At 44.4% G+C, this 21,610-nt stretch overlaps 1 protein-coding gene and 1 long non-coding RNA gene across 4 annotated transcripts in view; one reads left to right on the top strand and one right to left on the bottom strand.

Moving 5' to 3' along the window:
* Positions 1-8,814: 8,814 nt before the first annotated feature.
* LOC132541842 (uncharacterized) overlaps positions 8,815-21,610 on the bottom strand; it is a 25,758-nt gene continuing 12,962 nt past the window's right edge. For both annotated transcript variants that reach the window (XR_009552929.1, XR_009552930.1), the window contains one exon: positions 8,815-9,443. This is a non-coding gene — a long non-coding RNA (uncharacterized LOC132541842). The remainder of the gene's footprint in view (positions 9,444-21,610) is intronic.
* Positions 20,810-21,610, top strand: part of SLC25A19 (solute carrier family 25 member 19) — an 11,643-nt gene continuing 10,842 nt past the window's right edge. For both annotated transcript variants that reach the window (XM_060202735.1, XM_060202736.1), the window contains exons 1-2: positions 20,810-20,890; positions 21,359-21,411. The gene's annotated coding sequence lies outside the window, so the exon portion shown is untranslated. The remainder of the gene's footprint in view (positions 20,891-21,358; positions 21,412-21,610) is intronic.

The raw sequence follows: 21,610 nt of genomic DNA, 5'->3' as shown, positions 1-21,610 counted from the left end.
GAGCAGAAAGCCCCCAAGGAGGACTCCTTCCTATGGAAGTTCCGTGTGAGCGCTGAGAGTTTCTTAATTAAAAGCTATTTCGGTGGTCCAGGAGGTGGTGCAGTGGATAAGGCTTTGGATTCTGAACCATGAGGTCCTGAGTTCAATCCCTGGCAGCACATGTACCAGAGTGATGTCTGGTTCTTTCTCTCTCCCCTATATTTCTCATGAATAAACTTTAAAAAATAAATTAATTAAAAAAAAAAAAAAAGCTATTTCGAGGGCCGGTGAAATAGCTCATTGGGGTAGTGTACTGTTTTGCCATGAGCTCATGAGTTAGGTTCAAGCCTGGCCCCCAATGCACTGAAGGAAGCTTTGGTGCTGCAGTTTCTATCATTCTTTTTCAAATTTAATCACTTTCTTTTTTTAATTTTGTTTTGTTTTGATATCAGAGCATTGCTCAGCTTTGGCTTATGGTGAGGGAGATTGAACCTGGGACTTTGGAGCCTCAGGCATGAGTCTCTTTGCATAAGCATTATGTTATCTACCCTCTGCCCATAATTTTTTTATTATCTTTATTTATTTATTAGATAGAGACAGCCAGACATCAAGACAGAGGAGGTGACAGAGAGGGAGAGAGGCAAAGAGACACCTGCAGCCCTGCTTCACCACTCACAAAGCTTTACCCCTGCAGGTAGGGACAGGGGCTCGAACCCTGGTCCTTGCACATTATAACATGCACTCAACCAAGTGCACCAACGATGGACTCTCTCTCTTTCACATTTCTCTGCTTCTCATTCTGTCTAAAAAATAACTCTTCCCCCCACCCCACCCCCAGTCTTTTACTTTGGTGCAATACACCAACTCCTGTCCAAGTCCTGCTTCGAGTTTTCCCTTCTGATCTTTATTTTCAATATCTGTCTGTGAGTGTGATCATTCCATATACATCCTTTGTTTCTGACTTATCTCACCTATGTCTTTTTTTAAGATTTTATCTACTGGGCTGGGGAGACAGAATAATGGTTATGCAAAAAACTCATTACTATAGCTCCTAGGTCCCAGGTTCCATTCCCAGCACTATCATAAGCCAGATCTGAGCAGTGCTCTGATCTGTCTCTTTGGAACATTTCATCTGTATCTCTCGCTCATTAAAATAAAATAAATAAATGTTAAATATTTTATTCATTTTTTAAGTATTTATTTTATTTATTCCCTTTTGTTGCCCTTGTTGTTTTATTGTTGTAGTTATTATTGTTGTTGTCATTGTTGGATAGGACAGAGAGAAATGGAGAGAGGAGGGGAAGACAGAGAGGAGGAGAGAAAGATAGACACCTGCAGACCTGCTTCACCGCCTGTGAAGCGACTCCCCTGCAGGTGGGGAGCCGGGGTTCAAACTAGGATCCTTATGCCGGTCCTTGTGCTTTGCACCACCTGCACTTAACCCACTGCGCTACAGCCTGACTCCCGTTATTCATTTATTAATGAGAAAGATAGGCGAGAGACAAAGAACCAGACATCACTCTAGTACATGTGCTGCTGGGGATTGAACTCAGGACCTCATGCTTCAGAGTCTGATGAGCTATCCACTGTGCCACCTCCCAGACCACAAATAAGATATTTTTAAAGTATATTCATTAAAAAATGATTTGGGTGGGGGAGCAGTACAGTGGTTATGCAAAAAAACATTTGTCTTTAAAAATATATATTTTACTTATTTATTTTAATGAGAGAAAGACCAGAGCACTGCTCATCTCTGGCTTAAGGTGATGCCAGCGATTGAACCTAGGACCTCAGAACTTCAGGAATGAAAGCCTTTTGCATAATCGTTATGCTATTTGCTATTTCCTCAGCCCAAAGTTTTGGGTTTTGTTGGTTTTTTTTTTTTTTTTTCAGGGCTATTGCTGAGGCTTAGTGCCTGCACACTGCTCCTGGAGGCTATTTTTTCCCTTTTGTTGCCCTTGTTGTTTATCACTGTTGTTGTTGTTATCATTGTTATTGCTGTCTTTGTTGTTGGATAGGACAAAGAGAAATTGAGAGAAGAGGAGAAGAGAAAGACAGACACCTGCAGACCTGCTTCACTGCTTGTGAAGCGACACCCCTGCAGGTGGGGGACCAGGGGCTTGAATCGGGATCCTTATGTGGGTCCTTGTGCTTTGCGCCATTTCTGCTTACCCGGCTGCGCTACCTCTCAGCCCTGTTCTGGAGTTTTATTTTCCTTTTAGATTTATTTATGAGAAAGAGAAATGGACAGAACCAGAGTATCACTAATGCAAGAAGAAAATTCTTTTTTTTATTTTATTAATTTTTATATTTATACCCTTTTGTTGCCCTTGTTGTAGTTGTTATTGTTATTGATGTTGTCATTGTGGAATAAGACAGAGAGAAATGGAGAGAGGAAGGGATGACAGAGGAAGAAGAGAAAGATAGACACCTGCAGACCTGCTTCACCGCCTGTGAAGCGACTCCCCTGCAGGTGGGGAGCCGGGGGCTGGAACCGGGATCCTTACGCTGCTCCTTGAGCTTTGCGCCACGTGCGCTTAACCTTCTGTGCTACCGCCCGGCTCCCGGAAAGAAGGAAATTCTACAATGACAATGTAGATCAGCACTGAGGACAACTTGCTAAGTGGAATCAGTCAGGCACAGAGACAAATGCTGCGTGACGTGACTTACATGGAGAATCTAAAGTGACAAATTCACAGACTCAGCGTGGAATGGCGGTTGCCGGGGACTGGGTGGGAGGGAAATGGGGAATTCCAAATCAGCCGATAGAAAGTTTCAGTTAAGCTAGATGACTAAGTTCTGGAAATGTGTAGGACATGATACCTACAGTAGTCAACAGTAAGACATTGTACACATGAGAAGTTAAGGCTTGTTACCACAAATACAATACACAGAAAAGCATGGTAGTGGTTTCATTTTTTTAAATAAACTATTATTATTTTAAAGATTTTATTTATTTATTCCCTTTTGTTGCCCTTGTTGTCTTTTTATTGTTGTTGATATTGATGTCGTCGCTGTTGGATAGGACAGAGAGAAATGGAGAGAGGAGGGGAAGACAGAGAGGGGGAGAGAAAGATAGACACCTGCAGACCTGCTTCACCGCCTGTGAAGCGACTCCCCTGCAGGTGGGGAGCCGGGGGCTCGAACCAGGATCCTTACACCAGTCCTTGCGCTTCGTGCAGCGTGTGATTAACCCGCTGCGCTACCGCCCGACTCCCTATTTTAAAGATTTTATTCATTTATCTTTCCCTCCTCTCTCCATTTCTCTCTGTTCTATTCAACAACAATGACATTAATAACAACAATAATAACTACAATAAAAAAACAAGGGCAAGAAAAGGGAATAAATAAATATTTTTTTAAACTTAAAAAATAAATTATTTTTTTATTTTATCTTTATTTATTTTTAGATAGCTAGAAATCAAGAGGGAAAGGAATGATAGAGGTGGAGAGAGAGTAGTCTGGGAGGTCCACAATAGAAAAAACTTTGGACTTTCTTTTTTTTTATATTCCATTATTTATTTATTTATTTATTTTCCCTTTTGTTGCCTTAGTTGTTTTTCTTTGTTGCTGTAGTTATTATTGTTGTTCTTGATGTCATGGTTGTTGGATAGGACAGAGAGAAATGGAGAGAGGAGGGGAAGACAGAGGGGGAGAGAAAGACAGACACCTGCAGACCTGCTTCACCACCTGTAAAGTGACTCCCCTGCAGGTGGGGAGCCGGGGGCTCTAAATGGGATCCTTATGCTGGTCCTTGCACTTTGCACCACCTGCACTTAACCCACTGTGCTACCGCCCAACTCCCAGCTTTGGGCTTTCAAGCGTGAGGTCCTGAGTTCAATCTCTGGCAGCATGTGTACCAGAGTGATGGCTGGTTCTTTCTCTCTCCTCCTATCTTATTAATAAATAAACAAAATCTTTTTTAAAAATGTAAGGGAGAGAAAGAGGGAATCAGAGAGACAGAGACACCTGCAATACTGTTTCACCACTTGCAAAGCTTTCCCCCTGCAGTTGGGGACCGGGGCTCAAACCTGGGTCCTTGTGCACTGTAATATGTGCGCTCAACTAGACACACCCAGTAATTTTTTTTCATTTATTTATTTATTTTATTATATTTTCTTTGTTTTCCCTTTCATTGCCCTTATTGTTTATCATTATTATTGTTATTATTATTATTTTATTTGGGGAAACACTAGCATTCAGTCCATAATCCTCTCTTGGACCTTACTTCTTGTGTCACCTTAGGTAAGTTACCCAACTTGTTCACAACGAGTTTCCTCATCAATTTGATGACATGCAATGCCTGCCTGACTCCCAGGGTTCTGAGAAGTGACTTATGGAAGCTATCAAGCACAATGCCAGAAGCTTGGTCCCTGCTCAATTTGTCTTTCTCTTCATTCGTCCTTCTCTGGCACAGAGGCTGGCTGTCAGCAATTTTTTCCTGTCCTCTTTGACAGTCATAGAAAGCCCAATACTCCAACTTCTTTATGGCTACCAGAGCAAAGGGCTTGTGTCGGCCACTCTATAATCTGATAGGTGTGATGAGGTCTAGCCGATGGGACCCAGGCAACCTCTTGTGCCAGTTCAAAGTAGTCCTGCTCCTACTGCTTTGCCCTCCAGCTGGACGTCCAGTCAGGACCATCCCATCAGGATGATGACATGGTGAACTGTGACTTCCTTGCCCTTAGGAAGTTTAACAAAAGTCACCAAAGCAGCCCTGGACAGCTCACCCTAGACTTTGAGGACTCTGAGCCACTATCATTGTGAGTGTCCATCCTACCCAGACAGCTGAATCTAATCCTGGTAGCCTGCCATTCATGTCTGCCTGCCAAGATGCTGGTCCCCACTTTTCCCAACATTTTTTCTCCAGACTCCAAAGAACCTCTCAACCAGACATCACTCTGGTACATGTGCTGCTGGGGATCAAACTCAGGACCTCGTGCTTGAGAGTTCAACACTCTATCCACTGCTCCACCTCCCAGACCACCAGTTTTGTTTTGTTTTGTTCTCTTCATCTCACCTGTATTGATTATTCTCCATGCCCACATTCCTGGGCCTGTAAATATTCCCCCTCCCTCTCGATTTCTGTCTTGTCCAACAACAACAATGGTTATAACAACAATAACAATAACAACCATAACAAGGGCAACAAAATGGGAAAAAATAGCCTCCAGGAGCAGTGGATCTGTAGTGCAGGCACCGAGACCTAGCGATAACCCTAGAGGCATAAATAAATAAAGAAAGAAAGAAAGAAAGAAGAAGAGAGAGAGAAACCTGGAATGGTGGGTTCATGCCAGTACCAAATCCCAACAATAACTCTAGTGCCAAAAAGAAGAGATCATAATGCTAATTTGAAGGGATATCTGTACCCCCGTGTTCATAGCCGCACTACTCAGTATACTATACTCAGTATAGCCAAAATATGGAAGCAACCAAAATGTCTTTCAACAGATGACTGGATACAGAAGTTATGGGACATATACTCAGTGGAGTACCACGCAGCAATAAAAAGGTGATATTGTGTCCTTTAGGATAAAACAGATGGAACTAGAGAAGATAATGCTTAGTGAAGGAAGGAAGGAGGTAAAGGACAACTACAAGGGCAGAGGAGATAGCATAACGGTTATGTAGAGACTCCATGCGGGACTAGGCCATAGAGCACTGAGTTAAGTGCACATAGCTCAAAGCACAAGGACTGACACAAGGGTCCTGGCTTGAGTCCCTGGCTCTCCACCTGTGTGTGTGTGGGGGGGGGCGGTTTACTTCACAATTGATGAAGCAGATCTGTAGGTGTCTTTCTCTTCCCCTCCTCTCAATTTCTCTCTGTCCTATCTAACATCAGCAAAAGAAAGAGGGAGAGAGAGAGAGAGGGAGAGAGACTGACTCATGCCTAAGGCTTTGAAGTACCAGGTTCATCCCACCATAAACCAGAACTGAGCAGTGGTCCGGTGTCCAGTAAAAAAAAAAAAAAAAGACAACTACACTGGTTTCTCTCAGATGTGGAATATAGAGACTTGAACACAGAAACATCAAAACAAAACAAAACAAAACAAAAAGTTAACTCATTCCTAAGACTATGAGAAAACTATGGTGGTCAGTCTGGGAGATAGTGCAGTGGATAAGGCACTGGACCCTCAAGCATGAGGTCCCAAGTTCAATCCCCAGGAGCCCATGTAGCAGAGTGATGTCTGGTTCCTTCTTAAAAAAAAAAAAAAAAAAAGTGGTTATCGGGGAGTCAGGAGGTAGTGCAGTGGGTTAAGTGTATGAGGCACAAAGCAGCAAGGACCAGCATAAGGATCCCGGTTCAAGCCCCCGGCTCCCCACCTGCAGGGGAGTCGCTTCACAGGTGGTGAAGCAGGTCTGCAGGTGTCTATCTTTCTCTCCCCCCTCTGTCTCCCCCTCCTCTCTCCATTTCTCTCTGTCCTATCCAACAATGACAATACCAACAACTACAATAATAAAACAAGGGCCACAAAAGGGAATAAAATAAATTTTAAAAAATTAAAGAAAAAAACTATGGTGGTTATCTAGGGGGTTGGGGAAAGGACACAGACCTTTGATGGTGGGAATGGTGTAAAGTTATACTCCTATTAACTTATAATCTTATAAATCACTATTAATTCAATATATCAAATATAGTAGAAAATGCACCCCAGAAAGAATTTTGGTCCAGAATCCCAGAGGGCCAAGTGATAGGGGTAGTAAACCAGACGGCTCTGTAGCCCCATTGCATCAGAATCTGAAGCATTTGTCACCAAGAACCTTGTTCTTATACCACCAACGAAAGAGAAGCAAATCTGAAAAACACCAGAGGAAGCCAGGCACAGTTTTGCTTATCGGAGAGAGATGAGGAACAAAGGAAGGACACCTGGAAGTATGTCGTGCTGCGCCGTGGAGAAGAGAGAGAGAAGATTCGGAGCGAAGAAGGAACACAAATCTTTAAGTTGGGTGAGAAAGAAGCAGGTTGGGCCACGTGGAGGTGAGAGAGAAGCAGGCTGGGCCACGTGGAGGTGAGAGAGAAGCAGGCTGGGCCACGTGGAGGTAGCAAAAATGGCCGCCTCACGCAGTAACCTTTCCCACGTCTAAACACCAAAGTGAAGAGCTGGCAAGAGAGTGAGGTGCGGAAGAAGAAGGGCTTTTATGGGAATAGCTCTGGCGAGAATGGGAAGGGGGAGGAGTAACCATAGCACTCCAGGATAGCATAATAACTCTCAAGGAATGGGAAGGGGGAGGAGTAACCAAAGCACTCCAAATATTGCAGGAATAGACAATGCCCTGAGGGCACAACATGGTGGAACAGGCACTCCAAGAATGTCCCAGCTCTCACAGGAACTAGCAATAGCCTGAGGGGACAACATGGCAGATGTGAATGTATCTGCACAATTTCCCAACAGAAGTAGCAAGAGGTGTAGAAGTAAACTAGAAAGGAAGTGAAGGTATGACCATTGGCAAAAAAAAAAAAAAAATGGAGGAAATATATATATATACATATATATTAATCGATATTAAATCACTAATAAAAATGAAAGTCTGTTGCATAACTGCTCTGCACTTCCATTTAACTAATGATGTTGAACACTTTTCTTCTTCCTTCCTTCCTTCCTTTTTTTTTTCCTTTATTGGGGGATTAATGTTTTACATTCAACAGTAAATACAATAGTTTGTACATGCATAATATTTCTCAGTTTTCCACATAAAAATACAATTCCCACTAGGTCCTCTGTCACCCTTTTCCAGGACCTGAACTCTCCCCCCACCCGCTCCAGAGTCTTTTACTTTGGTGCAATACACCAACTCCAGTCCAGGTTCTGCTTAGTGTTTGTTTGTTTGTTTATTTGTTTGTTTTGTTATTTATCTTTACTTTTATTTACTAGATAGAGACAGCCAGAAATCGAGAGGGAAGGGGGTGATAGAGAGGGAGAAACAGAGAGACACCTGCAACACTGCTTCACCACTTGCAAAGCTTTCCCCTTGCATGTGGGGACCTGGGGCTTGAACCCGGGTCCTGGTGCACTATAACATGTTCACTCAACTAGCTGTGCCACCACCTGGCCCCCCTGCTTAGTGTTTTTTTTCTTCTGGTCTTGTTTTTCAACTTCTGTCTGAGTGAGATCATCCTATATTCATCCTTTTGTTTCTGACTTATTTCACTTAACGTGATTTCTTCAAGCTCCATCCAAGATGGGCTGAAAATGGTGAAATCACCATTTTTAATAGCTGAGTAGTATTCCATTGTGTATATAGACCACAAGGCATGAAGCAGCATGAAGAGCCCTTCATGAAGCCTGGAAACCTTTCTTTTGGAGCTGATATTGCCATAGCTTTTAGACTCCTGACATCTGATTCTGCTGAGAACAGAAACAGAAAATTGAAACGGGGGCGGGGGGGGGCTGCGGTGCTGGGTGGTAGCCCACCAAGTTAAGCGAACGCAGTACAAAACACAAGGACCTACCTGCACAAGGACCCACTCAAGGATACGGGTTCCAGCTCCCAGTTCCCCACATGCCAGGGATTGCTTCACAAGCGGTGAAGCAGGTCTACAGGTGTCTATCTTTCTCTTCCCCACTCTATCTCCCCCCTCCTCTCTCAATTTTTCTCTGTCTTATCCAACAGAAAAATGGGGGGGGCAGGGAATGACCTCCTGGTTGTCTGGGAGGTAGAGTGGATAAATATTGGACTCACAAACATGAGGTCCTGAGTTCAGTCCCCAGCAGTACATGTACCAGATTAATGTCTGGTTCTTTCTCTGTCTCTCTTTCCTCCTAACCCTCTCATTAATAAATAAATAATATATATATATATATATTTTAAAGGCCTCCAGGAACAGTAGATTGGTATGCCTGAATAGAGCCCCAGTGATAAGCCTGGAAGAAAAAGAAAGGAAGGAAGGAAGGAAGGAAGGAAGGAAGGAAGGAAGAAAGAGAGAAAGAAAGGAGAGAGGGATTGGGTGGTGGCACACCTGGTAGAGAGCATATGTTACAATGCTCAAGGATCCAGGTTCGAGCCCCTGGTCCCCACCTGTGGGGTGGGGGGGAAGCTTTACCAGTGGTGAAGCAGTACTGCAAGGATGTCTCTTTCTCTCTCCTTTTCTATCTCCCCTACTGTCGCAATTTCTGGCTGTGTCTATCCAATAAATAAAGGTAATAAAAAATTTAAAAAAAAAAAAAAAGGGAGGGAGGGAGGGAGGAAGGGAAAAAGAAAAGTTGAGATGCATAGGAGGGTGGGGGTAGATAGCGTAATGGTTATGCAAACAAACTGTCATGCCTGAGGCTCTGAAGTTCCAGGATCAATATCCCCCCCCCCCACCAAAACCAGAGCTGACCAGTGCTCTGGTTAAAAAAATGAGATGCATAAGAAATCCAGCCTTGAAAATTACTGGACAGTGAATCCTTTTTTTTTTTCTTCTTCTTCTTCTTCTTTTTCTTGGTTAATGTACTGGTGTGTGAGTCATTTGCTGAGTGAATCTGAAAGCAGGAAAAAAGGAACTGGATCAGAAAGGCTTCTATCTTTGGCTCCTGCAGCCTCTCAGAACTTCCTCCAGAATCATCCAACAGTTACTGGCTTTTCATAGTGACCAGAGGCCACAAGTAGGGGCCAGAGCTTGAACCAGGGCACTTGTACGTTGTGACCTGTGTGCTCAAACAGGTACACCACTGCCTGGCCCTGAATTTTTTTTTTTTTATTCCCTTTTGTTGCCCTTGTTTTATTGTAGTTATTATTGTTGTTATTTGATATCGTCACTGTTGGATAGGACAGAGAAAAACGGAGAGAGGAGGGGAAGACAGAGAGAAGGAGAGAAAGATAGACACCTGCAGACCTGCTTCACCACTCGCAAAGCAACCCCCTGCAGGTGGGGAGCCGGGGGCTTGAACCGGGATCCTTATGCCGGTCCTTCCGCTTTGTATCATGTGCACTTAACCCCCTGCGCTACCGCCTGACTCCCCCCTGAATATTTTTTAAAGATTTATTTATGCAGCCCAGGAGGAAGCATGATGGATAAAGTGGGACTCACAAGCATAGGTTCCTAAATTTGAGATTCCCCAACACTGTGTGCCAGAGTGATATTCTGGTTCTCTCTCTCATAAATAAATGAGCGTTTATTTACAAATGTTATATTATAAATATTATAAATAAAATGAGGAGAGAGAAAAGGAGGAAGAGGAGGATAAAGTCGAATGCTTTCTCCATTGTACACAAATATTTACCGCAGCCTCATTCATAGCTGCTAAAACTTAGAAGCACCCAAGATACCCCTCAGGAAATGAATAGACAAAGCATGTGAAAAAGGACTTTGTTGTTCAGCTCTAAGGAGAAATGACTCTCAAATCATAAAAAGACATAGTCATCTTAGACTTTTTTTTTTTTTTTTGCTGGGGCTCTATGCCAGCACTACGAATCTACTGCTCCTGGCCATCTTTTTTTTTTTTTTTAATTCTGTAGACTAGAGAGAAATCAAGAGGGGTAGGGGGAGATAGAGAGGGAGAGAGGGACTGGGGAGACAGAATAATGTTTCTGCAAAAGACTTTCATGCCTGAGGCTCTGTGGTCCCAAGTTCAATCCCCAGCACCACTGTAAGCCAGAGCTGATCAGAGCTCTGATCTTTTTCTCTGTCTTTCTCTCTGTAGCTGCCTCCTTAAAATAAAATAAATACAATATTTAAAGAGAGAAACATCGACACCTGCAAACCTACTTGACCATTTGTGAAGCATCCCTGTTGCAGGTAGGGAACAGGCACTCAAACCCAGTTCCTTGCACATTGTACTATGTGTGCTTAACTGGCCCCTAGCACCGCCTGTCTCTTCCCACCCCCAGTCACTTTAGACACATGTTACTAAGTGAAAGAAAGTCAGTTCCAAGAGGGAGGAAACCCTGATTTGTTCATTGCTATATTGCCAGTGTCTGGAAACTATGTTCCAGAGAAAGGCACATCTACAAAGAGCAAGTGATCACTAATTTCAGCAACCCGCAAACACCAACTCTATCTGGTCAAGGTCAGGAAGGTATTTAGTCCCTGTAAAGAGGTGGGGAAAGTCCAAAGGAACTTTCAGTAGGTCTGTTTGGGGTAAATGTTGATGAGGTCACAGAAGGATTCACTTCCCCATGATGACAGGAATAGTTTTTTTTTTTTTTTTTTCTGGTTCTTTTTTTAAACATGAGCTGATTTACTGAGTATTAACATGTGTGCTCTACCGGATACACCACCACCAGGGCCCAAACTGAATATTAAAATGAAATGATCTGGGCAGGGATAGATAGAATAATGGTTATGCAAAGAGACTCTCATGCCTGAAGCTCCAAAGTCCCAGGTTCAATCCCCTGCACCACCATAAGCCAGAACTGAGCAGTGCTCTGGTTAAATAAAATAAAATAAAATAAAATGATCTAATTTTAAATATGCAAAAACTGGGGCTAGGGAGTAAACCCTGGAAGACTGGAACCGGCCACTAGTCTCAGTTTATCTCACTCAACTCACTACTAACTTGTCATCTGACCTTGAGAGACCTTCAGTTCATTGCCTCACACCCCCGGCATGTAGTCACTACCTGACTAAATGACTTCCTAGAGTGACTGATGCTTTGAGCTCCCTCAGCCCCACCTCCCTGTACAGTTAGTTTATAGTCAACAATCTAAACTGGTTCTTTTCTTTCTTTTTTTCCTTCTTCCTTCTTCCTTTTCTTTCTTTTTTCCTAATCTGGTCTTTACCCCTTGAATCACCACTAGGAAGCCTGTCCTATAATTTGGGCTTGTCCAGTGAGAGAGCAAAGTCAAACCAAAGGCAGAGAGATTCTCTGAAGAGAGGTTAGTAATCAGTCCATAAAATTAGTGGCAAGTAGAGATATAACGTAGAGGCTGGGGTTTCACAGGGCAATGAGGCATCTAAGCAGAGGAAAGGTGGAAGTGAGTCAGGTCAGGTAAGGCTAAGGTTGGGGGCACTTTCATGAACAACAGAAAGTTCAGCTGTTAGAGACCTGGGAGGTGGCACTGTGGATAAACTACTCAGGTTTGATCCTTGGCATCACATGTGCCAGGGTGATGCTTTGGTTTTCCTTCCAGATAAATAAACCTTAATTTTACTTATTTATTTATTTTCTTTTTTTTCCCTATATTTATTTATTTCCACTTTTGTTGCCCTTGTTGTTTTTTCATAGTCTACATGTTGTTATTGATGTCGTCGTTGTTGGATAGGACAGAGAGAGATAGAGAGAGGAGGGGAAGACAGAGAGGGCGAGAGAAAGACAGACACCTGCAGACCTGCTTCACCGCCTGTGAAGTGACTCCCCTGCAGGTGGGAGCCTGGGGCTCGAACCGGGATCCTTACTCTGGTCCTTGTGCTTAGTGCTATGTGTGCTTAACCAGCTGTGCTACTGCCCGACTCCCAATTTTTTTTATTTTAATAAGATACAGAGAGAAAGACCAGCGCACTGCTCAGTTCTGGCTTATAGTGGTGCTGGGGATTGAACCTGAGACTTCAGAGCCTCAGGCATGAAAGTCTTCTGCAAAACCATGATGCTGTCTCCATAGCCCTGTAGGTAAATATCTCTTGAGAGAGAGAGAAGAGAAAAAGAAAGTCCAGGGACCAGGTGGTGATACACCCGTGAAGTGCACATACTACAATGTGCAAGGACCTGGGTGCGAACCCCCAGTCTTCACCCACAGGAAGACTCACAAATGTCTAAGCAGTGCTGCAGGGGTCTCTCTTTCTCTTTCTCCCCCCTCTCCTTTGTAAATATTTTATTTATTTATTTTTATTTAGACAGAAACTGAGAAGGCTACTGTTGAAATAAAGTTTGTTTGCACACGTATCCATAAACTACGGCAAAATATATACCTGAAAGCAGAAGTACACTAGAGTTTGCAGTGAGTGCCTCCCTAACACTTCCTCTCCACTATTCCAAGCTTGGGATCCATGATTGCTCAACAAATTGTTTGGCTTCATATGTTAACTCTCTTTTCAATCACCAGGTTCCAGATGCCACCAGGATGCCGGCCAGGCTTCCCTGGACTGAAGACCCCACCAATGTGTCCTGGAGCTCAGCTTCCCCAGAGACACACCCTACTAGGGAAAGATAGAGGCAGGCTGGGAGTATGGACCGACCAGTCAATGCCCATGTTCAGCGGGGAAGCAATTACAGAAGCCAGACCTTCTACCTTCTGCAACCCTCAATGACCCTGGGTCCATGCTCCCAGAGGGCTAGAGAATGGGAAAGCTATCAGGGGAGGGGGTGGGTTATGGGGATTGGGTGGTGGGAATTGTGTGGAGTTGTACCCCTCCTACCTTATGTTTTTGTTCATTAATCCTTTCTTAAATAAAAAATTAAAAAAAAAAAAAGAAATAAAGTTTGTTTGAAGAAACTCAATTTGAACATCACAATTTATATTTTTCATAACCTGAAAGGATAACTGGAATTAGCTCTATCTTATTTGATCAGTAAAGCATAACCTTAGGAAGAATATCCCCAAATATTTAAAAAAAAAAAAAAAACTGAGAAGGGAAGGGGAGATAGAGACGGAGAGGGACGGAGCCACCTGCAGCCCCGTTTCACCACTTGTGAAGCTTTCCTCTGCAGGCAGGGGTCAGCGGCTTGAACCTGGGCATTGCGCAGTCTAATGTGTGTGCCTAACCAGGTGTGCCACCGCCTGGCCTGCTTAAGTATTTTATTTATAAAGAAAGAAAAAGAAGGGGGGGGTCATCCAGGAGGTAGTGCAGTAGATAAAGTCTCAAGCAGGAAGTCCTGAGGTCAATCTCTGGCAGCACACGTACCAGAGTGATGTCTGGTTCTTTCTCTCTTTCCTTCTATCATTCTTCATGAATAAATAAATAAAATCTTGAAGAAGAAGAAGAAGAAGAAGAAGAAGAAGAAGAAGAAGAAGAAGAAGAAGAAGAAGAAGAAGAAGAAGAAGAAGAAGAAGAAGAAGAAGAAAGAGAAAGAAAAGAGGCTAGGCAAAGAAAACACAAGTAGGACCTGAACTGGAACTGGCGTGTTGCCCCCAAGCAACAGACTCTGGGGTGGGTGGGTGGGGGGGAGAATACAGGTCCATGAAGGACGATGAATGACATAGTGGGGGTTGTATTGTTAAATGGGAATCTGGGGAATGTGATGCGTGTACTAACTTTTGTTTTATTTTTGCCTATAAGATCTGTCCATTTGTTATTGAGAGAGAGAGAGAAAGGAGGAGGAGGAGAAGAAGAAGAGGAGGAAGAAGAAGAAGAAGTAAAAGAGGAAGTGGAGGAGGAAGAGGAAGAGGAGGAACCACTGTCACACTTTATACCAGGGCTCAAACTCAGGACCTGTATTTGAGAGCCAGACACTGTCCACTGCGCCACCTCCTGGCTCCCTGTTTTATATATTTACTTAATTTGAATTCTATCTTATTTTCAGATTGAGATAGAGAGGCACAGAGAGGGCGAGAGAGACCACAAAGCATCAGAGCTTCCCTCAATGTGGTTGGGACCAGGCTCCAACCTGGATCATGCAGCTAGCAATGCAGCACAGAATCCAAGTGAGCTAATCTGCTAACTTATTTATTTTTAAAGATTTATTTATTATTTGTTTATGTATTTATCCAGGGTTATCATGGGACTCAGTGCCTGCAGTACCAATGCACTGCTCCTGGAGGCCATTTTTCCCATTTTGTTGCCCTTGTTGTTAATTGTTTCCATTGCTGTTGTTGATAGAACAGAAAGAAATGGACAGAGGAGGGGAAGACAGAGAGGGGGAGAGAAAGATAAAAACCTGCAGACCTGCTTCACCACCTGTGAAGGGACTCCCCTGCAGGTGGGGAGCCAGGGACTCGAACCGGGATCCTTACTCAGGTCCTTGCACTTTGCGCCATGTGCGCCTAACCCACTGCGCTGCCTACAGCCTGGCCCCACTTTTTTTTTTTTTTAACCAGAGCACTGCTCAACTTTGGTTTATGGTGGTGTAGGGGATTGAATCTGGGACTTTGGAGTCTCAGGTTTGAGAATCTCTTTGCATAACCATTATGCTATCTGCCCTCTGCCGCTCCCCATAGAACTTTTTTAAGTAAATGTATTTATTTACCAGAACACCATTTAATTTTTTTTTTAATTTATTTACTTGGGTAGAGAGAGAGATAAATTGAAAGGGGACTGGGGATACAGAGAGGGAGAAAGACAGAGAGGCACCTACAGCAGCTTTCTCCCTGCAGGCAGGGGCCAAGGGCTTGAACCCGGGTCCTTGTGCATTGTAGCACGTGCACTCAACCAGGTGCACTACCAACAGGGCCCCACCCCACAGAACTTTTTATTAGTGATTTAATCATGATTTACAGGATTATAAGATTATAGCAGTATACGAGTCTTTTTTTTAAATATTTATTTATTTCCTTTTGTTGCCCTTGTTGTTTTATTGTTGTTGCAACTGATGTCATTGTTGTTGGATAGAACAGAGAGAAATGGAGAGAGGAGGGGAAAACAGAGAGGGGGAGAGAAAGATAGACACCTGCAGAACTGCTTCACCACCTGTGAAGCGACTTCCCTGCAGGTGGGTTTTGTTTTTTTTTAAGATTTTATTGGGCGGAGGGTAGATAGCATAATGATTATGCAAACAGACTCTCATGCCTGAGGCTCCAAAGTCCCAGGTTCAATCCCCTGCATCACCATAAGCCAGAGCTGAACAGTGCTCTGGTTAAAAAAAAGAAAAAGAAAAAAAAAGGTTTTATTTATTAATGAGAAAGAAAGGAGGAGAGAGAAAGAACCAGACATCACTCTGGCACATGTGATGCTGGGGATCGAACTTGGAACCTCATGCTTGAGAGTCCAAAGCTTTACCGGACCACATGAGTCTTAAATATATAAGATTACAGCCCTGTTAGAGCCCCTGGCTCCTCACCTGCAGGAGGTCACTTTGCAAGTGGTGAAGCATGTCTGCAGGTGTCTATCTTTCTCTCCCCCTCTCTGTCTTCCCCTCCTCTCTCCATTTCTCTCTGTCCTATCCAACAACAACAACAGCTATGGCAACAATAACAACTACAATAAGCACAACAAGGACAACAAAATGGGAAAAATAGCCTCCAGGAGCAATGGATTCATAGTGCAGACACCGAGACCCAGCAATAACCCTGGAGGCAAAAATTAAATAATAATAATAAAAAGATTATAGGGGCGTAGCTGTACCTACCATTAAAGATCTGTTGCACCTTCCCACCACATCTGCTTTTTAAAAGTGACATTTATAGATTCAGAGGTTAGCTCCCCAGGTAGAGTGCACAGTATATGAGGCCCTGAGTTCAAAGCCCAGCACCACATGGGAGCACCATATATGGCACCAGGATAACACCATGAATAGTGGAGAGGTGTTAAAGGGTCTCTCCTTTCCTTCAATTAAAACAACAAGAACAGTGGCGCAGTGGATAAAGCATCGGATTCACAAGTATGAGGGTCTGAGTTCAATCCCTAGCAGCACATGTACCAGAATGACATCTGGTTCTTTCATTCTCTCCTCCTATCTTTCTCATTAATAAATAAATAAAATTTTAAAATATATATATCGCAAAGCGCAAAGATCGGCGTAAGGATCCTGGTTCGAGCCCCCAGCTCCCCACCTGCAGGGGAGTCACTTCACAGGAGGTGAAGCAGGTCTGCAGGCCTCTCTCTGTCTTTCTTCCTCTCTATCTCCCCCTTCTCTCTCAATTTCTGTCTCTATCCAATAACAAATATATATATATATATAGAGAGAGAGAGACGGGGAGAGAGAGAGAGAGAGGGAGAGGGAGAGGGAGAGGGGTAGCATAATGTTTATGCAAAAAAGACTTTCAAGCCTGAGGCTCTGTAGTTCACTCCCTGGCACCACCATAAACCAGAGTTGGTCAGTGCGCATTTTAAAAAGGAGAGAAAAAGACGTAAATAAGAAAAAAAAAATCAATACTAATTTATTCTTGCTAATATTAGGAAATCGCTGACATTTTGAGAGAGAGGTAGTAGTTTTGGAGTATGTTTTTAAAATGGAATGCTTGTTTTTTTGGTTTGGTTGTGTTTGCCTCCAGGGTTATCACTGAGACATGGTGCCCGCAGCACGAATCCCCTGTTCCTGGTAACCTTATTATTATTTTTTTCCGTTGTCTTGTTGTTGTTGTCGTTACTGCTGCTGTTGTTGGATAGGACAGAGAGAAATTGAGAGGGAAGAAGAAGACAGAGAAGGGGAGAAAAAGATAGACACCTGCAACCCCCACCCGCCCCCAGTTGGGGATCCTTGCTCTGGTCCTGTGCTCGCTTCGCACTGTGTGCGCTTAACACAGTGCACTAGCACTCGACCCCCAGAATGCTTGTTTTTTTAAAGACACATTTTGAAATATATATGGGTTTAGTTATATGAGGTTTTTTCAGAATACTAATGGGGCCAGGCAGTGGCAAACCTGGTTAAGTGCTCACATTAAAGTGCACAAGGGGGGCCCGGGGCAGTTCTTCTTCTTCTTCTAGCGTTTGCCGGGGGCAGTAGCACACAGGGTTACGCACACATAGTGCAAAGGGCGAGGACCTGCTCAAGATCCCAGCTGGAGTTCCTGGCTCCCCTCTTGCAGGGAGGTCATTTCACAAGTGGTGAAGCAGGTCTGCATGTGTCTTTCTCTCCCCCTATCAGTCTCCCCCCTCCTCTTTCAATTTCTCTCTGTCCTATCCAATAAAAAAGAAAGAAAAGAACCTTGAAAAATTCATGTTAAGTGAAATACGTCAGAAACAGAAGGATGAATATGGGATGATCTCACTCTCAGGCCGAAGTTGAAAAACAAGATCAGAAAAGAAAACACAAGTAGAACCTGAAATGGAATTGGCGTATCGCACCAAAGTAAAAGACTCTGGGGTGGGTGGGTGGGGAGAATACAGGTCCATGAAGGATGATGAATGACATAGTGGGGGTTGTATTGTTAAATGGGAAACTGGGGAATATTATGCATGTACAAACTATTGTATTTACTGTTGAATGTAAAACATTAATTCCCCAATAAAGAAAAAATAAATTAAAAAAAAAAAAGAAAGAAAGGAAAGGAAAAGAAAAGAAAGGAAAAGAGGGTGGAGGGTAGATAGCATAATGGTTACACAAACCTCATGCCTGAGCCTCCAAAGCAAAGTCCCAGGTTCAGTCCCCACCACCACCATAAGCCAGAGCTGAACAGTACTCTGGTTAAAAGAAAGAAAGAAAGAAAGAAAGAAAGAAAGAAAGAAAGAAAGAAAGAAAGAAAAGAGAAAAAGAAAAGAAAAAGGAAGTGTACAAGGACCCAGGTTCAAGACCCTAGTCCCACTTACAGGGAGAAAGTTTCACAAGTGAATCAGGGCTGCAGGTGTCTGTCTCTCTCCCTTTCTATCTTCCCCTCCCCTCTCAATTTCTCTGACTCTATACAGTAATAAAAAAATATATAGAATACTAATGTACCAGGAGATACCTCACATGGTCGAGTGTAACATTTCTTCTTTGATAGAGAGAGACCCCAGCACTGAAGCTTTCTTCAATGCAGTGCAGCCCTGGCTTGAATCTGGGGCATATGTATGGCATGACAGAGACAGAGACAGAGACAGAGACAGAGACAGAGATGATGGGACCTGGAAGTGGGGGAAGCAGATAAAGTATGGGACTTGCAAGCATCAAGTCTTCAACACTTAGTAAGAAAGCAGAAGTGCACTAGAGTTTGCAGTGAGTACCTCCCTAATACTTCCTCTCCACTTTTCCAAGCTTTGGGTCCATGATTGCTCAACAATTTGTTTGGCTTTGTATGTTAACTCTCTTTTCAGTCACCAGGTTCCAGGTGTCATCAGGATGCCGGCCAGGCTTCCCTGGATTGAAGACACCACCAATGTGTCCTGGAGCTCAGCTTCCCCAGAGACCCACCCTACTAGGGAAAGAGAGAGGCAGACTGGGAGTATGGACCGACCAGTCAACGCCCATGTTCAGCGAGGAAGCAATTACAGAAGCCAGACCTTCTACCTTCTGCAGCCCACAATGACCCTGGGTCCATGGTGGCCCAGCCTAGTTCAAGCCCCTGCTCCCCACTGCAGGACCCTGGGTCCTGGTGGCCCAGCCTAGTTCAAGCCCCTGCTCCCCACTGCAGGAATGGTTCAGGAGCAGTGGAACAGGTTTGCAGGCGTCTTTCTCTCTATACCCCCCCTCCTCTCTCAATTTCTGTATCCACCCAATAAAAGGGTGGGGGGAGCCACTGGAAATGGTGAATTCCATTGAGTCCCAACAATGTCCTTCGTAGCAACTAAAAAAAAAAAAAAGGAAGTATGAATTCATATGGCAAAACAATACACTTTTTTTGTTTTTTGTTTTTTTTTAAGCTTCATAATTGATTAAGCAAGTCTACAGGTCTCTCTCTCTCTATCTATCTATCTATCTCCATACTCCTCTCAGTTTCTCTCTGTCATGTCAAATAAACATAGAAAAAAAAAATGTTAAAAATAAATGGCTTCCTGGAGCAGTGGGTCCGCCATGAAGGCACCAAGTCCCAGCAGTTAACCTCATGGCAAAAAGAAAACAAAGTCTAAGTAACATCACCTCAAACCAGCTAGAGAATACTAAGAAAAGCCTGGACTATTTCGGGGCAGGGAAGAGCAAATTGTTTCAGCTCTTCAGAGAAAATGGCGGGGGGTGGGGGTGGGGGTGTTAAGTCCAGGTAGAGCAACCAGAGGACACCAGGAGGAAACATACTTCCGGTTTTACCTAAGACTTTGGTCATAACACCTCCGTCATTGTCATGGATTTAGGAGTCATTTGCTCAAAACCAAAGAAAACAATATTTTCTTTTTTTTTAATATTTATTTTATTTATTTATTCCCTTTTGTTGCCCTTGTTTTATTGTTGTAGTTATTATTGTTGTTGTCGTTGTTGGATAGGACAGAGAGAAATGGAGAGAGGAGGGGAAGACAGAGAGGGGGAGAGAAAGACACCTACAGACCTGCTTCACTGCCTGTGAAGCGACTCCCCTGCAGATGGGGAGCCGGGGTTCGAACCGGGATCCTTATGCCGGTCCTTGTGCTTTGCGCCACCTGCGCTTAACCCGTTTGTTTGTTTTTGTTTTTACCAGAACAATACACTTTTTTTGTTTTTTAAAAAATATTTATTTCCTCTTTGTTGTCCTTGTTTTTTTATGGTTGTAGTTATTATTGCTGTTGCTGTTGTCGTTGTTGGACAGGACAGAGAGAAATGGAGAAAGGAGGGAAAGACAGAGAGGGGGAGAGTAAGAGAGACACCTGCAGACCTGCTTCACGGCCTGTGAAGCGACTCCCCTGCAGGTGGGGAGCCGGGGGCTCGAACCGGGATCCTCACGCCAGTCTTTGCGCTTTGTACCACATGCGCTTAACCCGCTGCGCTACCGCCCGACCCCCAACAATACAAGTTTTTTACATCCTCGTCGCGGTCTTAAAATTTTATTTTTTTCTCCCTTGAACGTCCTCCAGGATTTCCCCCCCCCACCCAGGATTTTTTTTGTATAGTTTTTGTTTTTACTGGGCTTCCTCCATCTTCCCCAAAATTCCTATTGCCCCAGGACTACAAGGTTTTTCAGAACAGCGGGTCAAGTTCAGTTTCCCCAGTCTTCCATTAACTGCGGGCTGCTAGGCGCCACAAGCTAGTCAGCCACTGCCAAGGTCACAGCGGAGACTCCAACCCGCTTCCTTCCACGTGTTGGGTGAAGGGTGCGGACATTGCAAAGATAATTGGACTACATCTCCCAGGAACCTCTGCGCCTGGAAAGGGCGGAGAAAGGCTTGGACTGCCGAGGACTACATTACCCAGAAATACCATGTGGAAGGCGTTGGCTGGGTAGCAATTGGCTCAGCACCTGTCGGAAGCTGCGCGGTGATTGGTGCAGGATACTGTCAGTTACACAGAGCGCAGTTGAATTTGCTGTTAAGGCTGGGCGAGGAGGGAGGCAGAGAAGAACCGCTGCCCGTAGCCGGGTGAGTGACCTCTACCTCTGCCCTGGGAGCCTTTTGGTTAGGGACCTGCACCCTCGCTCCCGGGAGGGAGCACCCAGCACCTGTAGTCACGCGGGGGCGGGGACTGTGTGCACACGTGTCTTGCCTGACCTAGCAAATGCCTCAGGTACCCGGGTGCCCAAACCCCGCTCACAGCCATGGGCACCTGGCGAGCGTCTTCCCCTACTCGGAGAGGCACACTGAGAGGCTTAGCTAACTGTGTCCACACTCGGGGACTTGTGCAGACCCCCCGGCTGGACGCGTGGGCACGCGGGCACTCGTGTTCACTGACAGCACCCCGCAAGCCAGGGCATCAGGGGCATCCACACAAGCGGGGCGGGAGGCGGCGGGCCAAACTCACCAACCACCATCCACCCTCCCACTCACACCAGCACATCATCTCCCATGCCATGTCGTGCTGGTAATCATATTTCCTTTTCGCCTCTCTAGATAAACATCAAGTGTTGTTGGTGCAGGAAGGACATTGTGGACAGCAGGAAAAAGTAAGGCCACTAACAAGCCCTTTCACATGTGTAAGACTCCCCACCCCCGAGAGAGAGAGAGAGAGAGAGAGAGAGAGAGAGAGAGAGAGACAGCCAGACTTTCAGGGGGCAGGGTGAGGGTGAACCGGGTTAAACACATGCTCCCATGTGCAAGGACCTGGGTTTGAGACACCCCCCCCCCCGCCCCGCCGACAAACCT

The sequence above is a fragment of the Erinaceus europaeus genome, chromosome 12, assembly GCF_950295315.1.
Source record: "Erinaceus europaeus chromosome 12, mEriEur2.1, whole genome shotgun sequence".
NCBI classification, from domain to species: Eukaryota; Metazoa; Chordata; class Mammalia; order Eulipotyphla; family Erinaceidae; genus Erinaceus; species Erinaceus europaeus.
The sequence above is the reverse complement of the archived record's forward strand: the minus strand, read 5'-3'. Positions and strand labels throughout refer to the sequence as shown.